At 37.6% G+C, this 10,636-nt stretch overlaps 1 non-coding gene across 1 annotated transcript; it reads right to left on the reverse strand.

The window, feature by feature from the left end:
• Window positions 1–2,825: 2,825 nt before the first annotated feature.
• Window positions 2,826–2,958, reverse strand: LOC143263834 (U6atac minor spliceosomal RNA). The gene has a single exon (XR_013037161.1). It is a non-coding gene; the product is annotated as a U6atac minor spliceosomal RNA (small nuclear RNA).
• Between the last annotated feature and the right edge of the window lie 7,678 nt (window positions 2,959–10,636).

Here is a 10,636-nt window from a genome sequence, read left to right on the forward strand (position 1 = left end):
TTATTATTATTATTATTATTATTATTATTATTATTATTATTATTATTATTATTATTATTATTATTATTATATATTATTATATAATATTATTATTATATGAATATTCAAACACTTTTAATAGAAACCTTTGGTTAAAAAATCTAAATCTACTAGTAAGAATGCAGAAGATTAGATTGCAGAAGATATTATTATTATAATATTATTATTATGTAATATATATATATTAGAACAGCACGAAACATATGAAAATTATATTAATATTAATATAATAATATTAATATAATATTAAATAATAATAAAAAATAATTAAATAATAATATTAATATAATTTTCATATGTTTCGTGCTGCTCTAATCAATTTGACTCGAAAGAGAGTCTAGTACACTTAGCTGAGTGAAACTTCGTGCTTATCTCGATTACTATGGTAAACTATTATCATTTAGAAACATGTGGCGAGATTCGTAATGTAAGATATTAGGTTTAATACCCGGTTCATTTGTTAGTGGACTGAATTTGTAACTCTGAAACAGCGCAAATGCGAAGGGGGGGATTTATGGAACACATGATTTGATTCTCCACCGAATGTTATGCTCTTGTTTCGTGTTGGTTAATGTGTCCAGATCTACGCAGGGATTACTGAAATCGGCCACCTCACGCGAAACGCGCACGGAACCGTGGCGATCATTTCTAATATTTTATTGTAATTAAGCACGAGATCACGTTTTTGTTGAAATAAGTATCTCGTTTCTTATTTCGTCGTAATGAACGTTTCACTGCGGATCGTCGAGGTGCGTTGAAATGTGAAAATTATTCCCAATGATTTTATTTTCCTGATAGTTCTTCGTCGAGCGAGATATTTGAATAAATATCCCGCAAGGCGTGCTATCCAATCAAAAGTTGAATTATGCAAAATCGGAACTAGGAAAAATAACATTTCGCACGCCCCAAGCCCCGTGTTTTATCTCTCCCTCTTATACGAATAAGAAGTGATTCATGAATTGTTTTATGATACCCCTTCTTTCTTATTTCTCAGCTTCGCGGCGGAAGCTTTCCATAAGCTGTCCCTGAATATTTCAACATTGACATTTCGTCTTTCAACGGTCTCTCCTGGTTTCCGGTCTGCGGGGAAAAGTTGATGCGAGGCGTTCTCTTGGCGGAATGATTGTATACGATAGTCGACGATGACTCCTCTTACTTCTTTACACTTGTATTCGTAGCGGAGAAAAGTAGCTTTAGCTTCTTATTCCCTGCGATACGTTATAGCGAATACTTGAACGCTATCGATCGGAGGAAGTTATTGCTGAGAAAGCGACGATTGTTGGCGCGAGTCGATCTGCTTCTTAACGCAGTACGATAGTTTATAACATCTAAATGTATGCTTTACGTCTTACAAATTTTAATCACATTTATTTTACTCGTGAGAAGAAAAATTCACAGAACTCGAGCAAGGAATATTTATGATCGACGTGGCAATTAATCTGTTAGAGCGTTTATGGTCCGTTTATTATTATAGTCTAGATCGCAACTTTTAAATTTTCTTTTTATCATTTTATTTTTGAAATAAAATATTTTGAGTTACAATGTATTGCCAAATTTTGAACTTTAATCGTGATAACTGTGAAAGCACTTTCAACATAAGAGGCTGCACTGAAGTAGCTATATCTAATAAAATATTCAATATTTTTACGTTAAACTAATGATGTACGATCTTTGGATACAGGTAAAAAATATGCGAAACGATACGATAACAATACGAATATATATAATATATAATATATATATATATGTATATATATATATATATATATATATATATATATATATATATATATATATTAATATAATATAACATAATATATAAGCCATATATATGAGCCATATTAATAATAATTTTATAATTATTATTAATTATATTATAATATATTTGATAATAATTATAAAATTAATATTATATATATATATAATATATACGAATATATAATATTCTAATTCTTTCCCAAATATCTCCAAAGAAAACGTTAAAAATTGCCACCTAATATTTTACAAGCAGAGATGAAATCTTGACAGCGCAGCGAGTAAACAACACCAAAGTCTTTGCTGATTAAGGACGAAGGAAATATTAATGTTACAGGCAGTCGATAGTCCCCAGTCATGGCCCCGTCGCCACGGAAGGGTGAATAAAATCAAATTTTCGCCTAAGAAGCAGTGGAACATGATTAATGTATGTCACGTAGCCTCTGGGCTAGAAGGAAATGAAGCACGCCACACATTTAAAGATGTTTTTCAACTCGAGTTTCTGCTACGGGGTGAATAATATCCCTACGCACCGTGGCGGCGCAAAATAATCCGCGGACTTGCCCGCGTCCGTTCCTCCGTCCCAAGTTCGCAGGAATAATATAATCACGAAAATGCTGGGCCTAATGAATCGTACGCCGGGACCATTTCTTTCCCCTACCGCTCCGGTTATTTTTTTGCTCGGACCCCAGCGAAGCGCGTATAACTTTATTAAAGGGATCTTGTATTCAATTTAGAGAGGATTCCGAAAAGACATTTTTTCCCTCCGGTGATACGTTCTCCCCTTCGGTATAAAAAAAGAAGTCTTTAAGCCGGTAAGCTCATCAAAATATTTAGTGGGCTCGTTTCTTTTTCTACGGATCCCGGCAACGACGCAGTATTTTAATGCGGATCGATGAGGAACGCAGATGCGCTTCCCGGCACGCGACCATCCTCGCCCGGGCTTCGAGGTAATCACTTTTAGATCGCAATCAGTTCGTTCGAGAATCTGCGGGATCCTCTTGAAAAAGTATCGTTTTCAACCTGTGGTTAAATAGGTCTAATATCGTCTTACAGAGAACGCGTTACATCTATCGATTTTGCGTAAATTCTGGTCGGAGTGTAAGACCTAATTAATATTTCTTGGCCAGGGAACTGCTAAACATCTCTCCTTTCGTATTACATTAATATTACATTAATAATGTGTTAAATATATATTATATATTATAAATAAATAATATATTAATATTAATAATAATAATATAATAATATATAGTAATATATAGTAATATAATAATATTACTTAAAGTACTCGCATCCATCAAGTTAAGGATGTCAATATATTCCTTCCGACTTATTAAAATGCTGAAAAACATAATTTGAATTTTTCATAAAAGTCTGCAGTCCGACAACAATGTACTAGATTATTCTAATAGTTCATTTTGTTTATTGTTGCTTAGTATACGAGATATACCGAATAAAGCACACAATTGAGTGAAGTCAGAGGTAGCCAAGGCTACTTTTACACAATTTGCTCGTGAAGAAAAAACAGCGAATTAATTAAATTGATCGTGACGCTGGATTCTTATACAGGGTGTCGCAAAAATGTCTCGCAATCCGAAAGTGGCGGTCATTTGAAGCAACTTTTTCCTTTACAAAAATTTTCTCCGTGGCACCATTAACGAGTTATTAACGAAAAACAGTGACCAATGAGAGGCGAGCTCGGCTGGCGCGAGGTGACCGAGCCAATGGGCGGAACTGGGCTTCGCGCGCTGGCTGGCTGGGCCGCCTCGCGTCAGCCGTACTCGATTCTTATTGGTCACTGTTTTTCGTTAATAACTCGTTAACGGTGCCTCGGAGAACATTTTTGTAAAGGAAGAAGTTGCTTCAAATGATCCGAGGAACCCGCCATTTCAGGATTGCGAGACATTTTTGGGACACTCTGTATATGATTAATGATACACCATAAGAATCGATATTAGAGTGAAGTCTGTTTTCATAATTACGTATCCAATTTACCGGATCGCAGAGGAATTGTATTACTATACTGCTTGATTAACACGCGTTACAGGAAAATTATATATGATAGTACCATTTACAATGATCTTCGCAATTACATTAATAACACTTGAAAAGAACGATGGTTCGCTCGGGAATCGTAAATTGGAATACGAGAAGTGCACATGTCGAATAGTACAATTACTGACAGAGTGGAAGAAGAGAGCAGCAGAAAAATAACATGTCGGTGTAATTAGCGGGATTTATCGATTGGTCGTATAGAGGAACAAAAGTGTCTACATATTCTCGAGCAAGCAGGAATATTGCTCTCCGATCAGCAATTTTCTGACCCGAGTACCTCAAGCACCTTCGACCCGACACCACCCTCGAAGTGCTCAAGCGTTCATCGAGTGTTTCCGTACACCCTTGGGAAGTCGAAAGGGTAGTGCTCCACCGGCTTGAGCAGCTTCGTCTCGATTTCCGTCGAGCAGTTAGTAACGCGATCTGTCGTCGATTTATTTTCCTCCCTTCCAACCGATTCTTTTCTCTTTCCTCTCGCGTTCTCCCTCTGTCTTCCCTCTCGTCCTCCCCACCCTTTGTTAGCCCTCCTTACCGCCGCCGTACCGGTCAGAATATCGGCTCGCCGCGATCTAACCGAGGGTATTATTAGAACTCACGCCAGACGTCGTTCACTGAATAATTAACAAAGTCACGAAGCGGGCCGAGTTAAAATCTAATTGCAATATGAGACACGCCGTTCGTCATTCGTCGTTGGGGAGCTTAAATATTTATAAAGACGATTCGAGCGGAGAGACCTCGGTTACTTAACCCGAAGCACGTTTCCGTCCGCACGAAAATATTCTTCCTCTCCTCTGTTCTAGACGAGCAGAATTTCAGCCGGGTAGTATACTTTTATTTGCAATCGTGCCACCCCCCCCCTCCCCGCTGCCGCCGCTAAAAAATGAAATTTTAAACCGGGGATTTTCGCGGAATGAATTTTGTTGCGGAAAAAATGAGCTTCCGCGTTTACTGAACGAGTCCGAAGGGGCGCAGCTAGAGGTAACGGCTTTACGAGGCCTAAAAACATTTTTATTTTATGTTTAATCTTGCCGAAGAAACACGTATCTATACCGGTCTAATTACTTCATTTTTCATTCACATTTTTGCACGTCTCTCACTGCTGATGGAGGATCGCGCTAATATTCGTATTTCGTATTACGCGATCTATCAAGGGAGATAAGCTATATTTGTGATTGTAACTAAATTTGAGCACCTTATAGTTCGTATATTATGTATAAACATTTGCGATCCAGGATTATCTGCGGTTGTCGTTTGACATTAAATCTGCAGAACACAAAAGTAATTTACTTGATATCAATATTGAATTTGTTTTGTTTTCTTTTTGTTTTATTATAAGGAAATCTCTCATGAGGTTTATTACAACATACTACATTACAGAATTTTATAGAGTATAGTGAATGGCGAGAACGTTAGTAACATTGTGGAAATGAAAGGCTCTTAATCACACAGGTTATAAGTATGCGCACGCCATAATATTAGGAAACTGTCAATTCTTATGACGTCAAAAATGAATGACTAGTTAAGAAAGATTGCTTTGATATATATAAATATATAATATATATAATATAAATATATAATATATATAATATAAATATATAATATATATAATATAAATATATAATATATATAATATAAATATATAATATATAAATATTTTATAGAAGTGTTGTATTTATAAAGGAAATGTGAAAAAAAAAACATATGGAGTATAATTACGGTAACTCGCACACTTTTCAAAGAGATTCCAGCAGCTAGTTGATATTAAAGAAGTTCTTTCTCTCTCTAGAAAGCTGTGACTTTCAAGAATAAAATAAAGTAGAATCTCGATTACATTCTACAATATTAGCATTATTTATTTAATCGGTTTAATCTAAGACAATTCATATGCAAAACGATTTAGTGTGAAAATTAACAGAGATGAAATCCAGCAGTGCAGTTAAGCAATTGTTTTATTATCCACGCATTCGTGTCACTTTGTTTAGCAATCAAAGTTATATTGTACAGTAAATTCTCTCTAATTGACGCTCTGCTTGGAAACAAAAATGTACAATTGGGGAAGTGAAGGTATGATTATAGTAACCTTGATATAACATTGTCAAGCGTTGACTATAAAACGATATAATATAATACGATAATATAATATATACATACATATATATATATATATATATATATATATATATATATATATATATATATATATTATATTATCGTATTATATTATATCGTTTTATAGTCAACGCTTGACAATGTATATATATAATATATATAATATAATATATATAATATATATAATATACAATATATAATATATATAATACGATAAATAATCGTATCTCTTCTTCCAAAATAGTCTATTTTTGTTTCCAAGCTTGATCCTCAATTAGAGAGAATTTACTATACCTGAAACCAGTCACTGTAGGCACTAGGTAAAAATCAGAGCAGTCGGGAATCAATAAAATCGGATTGAATGTCTTGTACGCGGAGTCAGGATGATCCCGTAGAGCCCCAACGCTCGAAGGCCGATGCGAAAGTTATTGTCCAGGCAGCGGCGGAAAGTATGCTAAACGCGGGACGCATGAATGGAGGTCCAACCCCTTTGCGATCCCTCCGGGCAGGATTAACGGAGTCACGGGGTACAGGACGTAAACACACGTTCCTGCGGCGGGTCAGGATGCGTGTGTGTGCGTTGGGGTCCTGGCGACGTCTGACAGGGAGCCGAAGATGGCTCCATTCTGAAATGGGATTAATGCCGGCGCGAGGAATTCGAAAAAGCAACCCTTGACAGCTTAATGTCGATCAGAGCCTAAGCCGGCCATTTAACCCTCGGGATCGCTTTGGTCATACGCGCAGCTGATTTCCCTCGGTTTGCCTCTTATTTGCCTTCGCTCTCCGAAACTTTTCTACGCCTCCCCCCCATTCGTGCCTGTTCCGCCGCCTCCTTTTTTTCCTTCGCGTCTAAATCCTTCGACTCGCTCGTTGAGAATTCGCGCATCGGGGAATATCCAAGTGGCTCGGCCCGTTATGAATTCGTCGAGGGGCGCGGGATTTCTTTTCTCGAAATTTCCCGTGATCCTTTCGCATTGAGGAGATGTTTTCGCGTTGAATAAACCGTCGCCTGTGGCACCGACCTCTCGCCGCTCGTGTTTCTCATTTTTCCGAGGTGACTCGGAAACGGCCAACGGCGCGGATTTTGCGAACCAGCTCGCCGTTTCCGCGATTTAATTCCTGTTTACTTCAAAGTGCGATCGCTATATTATGCGAGATATTTGCGGCGTACTGTAAACACTGTGACAGATCTGTGTCACTGAGAACGCGACTGTAATCATCGTACTGGTAATACACCATTTTTTGTACTCTTAATATGAAATTGTTTAGAATTATAATGAACAGTACAGTTGCAGTTTACGCGCTGAAATCTCGACGACCAACTTCTTTATTTTCATTAAATATTCAAGAGCTTAAAATACCAAAAAACCTGTATGAGGCATGTTCCAGAAGACGAAAGAAATTCATTTATTCTGCTTTTGGTGAAAAGGTTTATGAATATACAGATATTATGAATATGCCATGAATATACTATGAATATATTAAGAACTACTTTTAGTTAATAAAAGCAACTATTCTTGGAAATATCGGCAAAGTAATTATAACATGTTTTATGTACCACACATTTTAACCAAATGATCAGTTTGAATTACATTTTTAATTTGAATCGTTACAAATCGTTTAAATTTTGAAATGAAACACAATATAAACAATAATGTCTGAAGTATTTAAAATAAAATCAAACATCCTTCACGGACCGTTAAAGTTTGAATTAAATTTAAAAATTGTGCATCGCACTGTCGATATTGCTGCGGACACGTGTCGAACACTTTAAAGCATCGGATCGAAAAATGTCGCAACACTTAATCCTCTGTATAGCGTCACGTCCCTCATTTTCCACGAACGTGATCAACGGTCTTAAAGAACGCCTGACGCCGCTTATCGAGCACAGATACTCATTGTTGGAATCGTGGAAGATTCGTCCGATGACCTTATTGCGTCTCCTTTGTGTCCGAACGAAGAATACACGGGCCGAGGGATCGGTTCAGATAAGATAAAACCAGCTATCGTTAACATTTGGATTTAAATCGTGCGTCGGCCCCTTTATCAAACAGACCCTGGAACAACGCTGCGTGTTGACAATGGCTGACCATTACAGGCTTTATCTACTCGCCACTCGGCGTCATCGTTTTAAAACAGAAATTCCCTTTGTTTTCGGGAATCGTTCCACGATCTATTTACGTTCATCATTTACGTTTCCATGTGCTGTGTACATTATACTTCGTTCATTAAAAGACACCAATGTTACCTTAAAATTCGGTCAAGAATATTTTATATATTTTTCTTCGATGCTGTTAAACACGATTTTCTGTGTCCATATGTAAGTAAATACACATGCATAATATTATTTTAACTATTTACTACGTTAATACTATTTTTAGAGGAGTATAGTATTTTTAGGGGTAATTATATAATTACCGCTATATAATTATATATACCCCTATATAGTTATCTTTAGGGTAATTCTATATTAATACATATTAATATCTTTATTACAGCTATATTAATATCTATTTATAGCTATATAATATATCTATATATAATTTATACCTATTTATTAATAGCTATTTATAGCTATATTAATATCTTTAAGGGTAATTAAATTGTAGAGACGTTCCATTTAAATTAAGCACGATATAAATATCTTGGAATATTTAGAATGTAATAAACAAAATTTAACCAAGATTCTAACAATTCTATACTTTTAAACAATTAAACGAAGACATTCTAACATAAAAACATACCGAAGCGATATAAGCCGATATTGATGACACTTTGGAAAAGATAGTGTCTAGAAAAATATTCAGAACATATCTTCTTTTATCGGTGCTCGTTCGCGTTTAACAGGTGAAAACAGCCTCCACAGTTATGGCTGGAAACCATATTCGATCGGATATCTCGGAAACCATATTTGCTGAAATCGCTTTTCAATATCTTAATTTGTTTGAGACATGCATTAAAAAGTGACACCTATGTACGATTATATGATTATATACTACTAAGTCAATAAGTATGAAATGATTTTTTTATAGTATAGTAATTTTATAGTATGCATTTCATACTTAATGACCTAATATATAGTATATACAACAATTTTGTGAATTTTGAAAATCAAATTTTGAGACAGCATTAGTAATTTCTCAAAATCGACTTTTCTACTTTACTAAAGCTGTGTTTACTCTTAGGAAACAAGGTTTTCTAAAAACCTTATACTTTCAAACAGTTACGATAAGTTAAACAAATTAACTAAATTAAGCACGATATAAATAACTAAATTTAATTGACTAAATGTTTAATTTTGTTTTAATTTTTCATTAACTAAATTAAACAAAGACACTCTACGCATTGAAAAAGTGTGCGACACATTTTATCAATCTTAAAGTTTTAACTGGTAGAGGATATTCTAAATGGTATGGGGAGACAGACTGAAAGATAATTAATAGTATCTGCATGATAAGGCGGCCAAAAGCTCGTCACCGAATCGAATGTCGGACGACGGCGTGTCGCAGATGCGGGAGTTATACGTTCGAAAACATTGTGGCTGGCAAGCATCGCGCGTATCCTGGCCGTAGCTCGCGGTTCCCCTGGGATTTAACGAGGGATGACCAGGATCTAAGCTATACCCCTGGAGAAACGTCCGGGATATAGGAAATACAGAAGCGGCGATCCCCCAGCGCGGAGCAAAGCCCGCGAGCTTACCCGTCTAAGCTCCTCTCAGCGACTAGCACGGCCATCTTTCGCGCTCGAGAAGGCTTTCGGTAAATCTCGGGCCCGCAACAATATTTCTCATATTCGTGCCTCGTCACGGAAATCGTGGCGAAACATTGAATACTGCACCGACGCTCTTTCTCCCTCTTTCTCCATCTCTCTCGACTTTGATCATCGATCGCCGGAGAGTCGAGGCACTTCCGCCGCGAAACGAGCCCGGCGGTTCATAGAAGAGTGAAGTAAGAATTCGGAAAGTTCGAAAGAAAAGTAAGGATCCTTTGAGTGCGTTAGTTCCAATGATCTGGCCTGGGCCCGCCGAGATCTCGCATACGTATGCGTTCGTTTTCCGTAAAATCGAGGAGAGCCGGTGGTGCTCGGCAGCCGAGGAATCCAGTTTTCGACTTTTAAGTTTTCAATGTTCGCGAAATTTATTCCGAAGTGGCTCCGTAACGTCGACGGGGCTCCCGGAATATCGAGGAACGTCACGGGAACCTTCTATTTTTTCGCCTCGCCCGCCCCTGCGCGGCCGCCGCGGTCCCCGCGGCCTCTCCGATCCCAGCCGGTTTCCGTCGACCGCCCTAAATGCAGGTCAAAAGAGCTCGTTCCTGCGCTTTCCTGCCGCCCCGGCACCGCTGCACGACGGCAGAATTTTTCGGATCTCGTCCGTGGACGTGTAGTACGGCGCGCAACACACATCGAGAGAGAGAGAGAGAAAGAGAGAGAGAGAGCACACCCAGAAAGCGCGCACACGCTCGACGAGAGGGTGCACGATATCTTTCCAGGGCTGTGAGTCATGCGGAGCACGTCGACGGACCGTTTCCCAATATATTTCAGGTATGCATGGCGCTTTCCACGATAAGATATTTCAATATTGACACCCTGTCAGTATTTACCAGGCAGCGCGAGAGATTAGGCGAGCAGTCGGTACATATTTGTACGAGTTTCACTTTGGGTGATTGTGCTCGGT

The sequence above is a fragment of the Megalopta genalis genome, chromosome 1, assembly GCF_051020955.1.
Source record: "Megalopta genalis isolate 19385.01 chromosome 1, iyMegGena1_principal, whole genome shotgun sequence".
Classification (NCBI taxonomy): domain Eukaryota; kingdom Metazoa; phylum Arthropoda; class Insecta; order Hymenoptera; family Halictidae; genus Megalopta; species Megalopta genalis.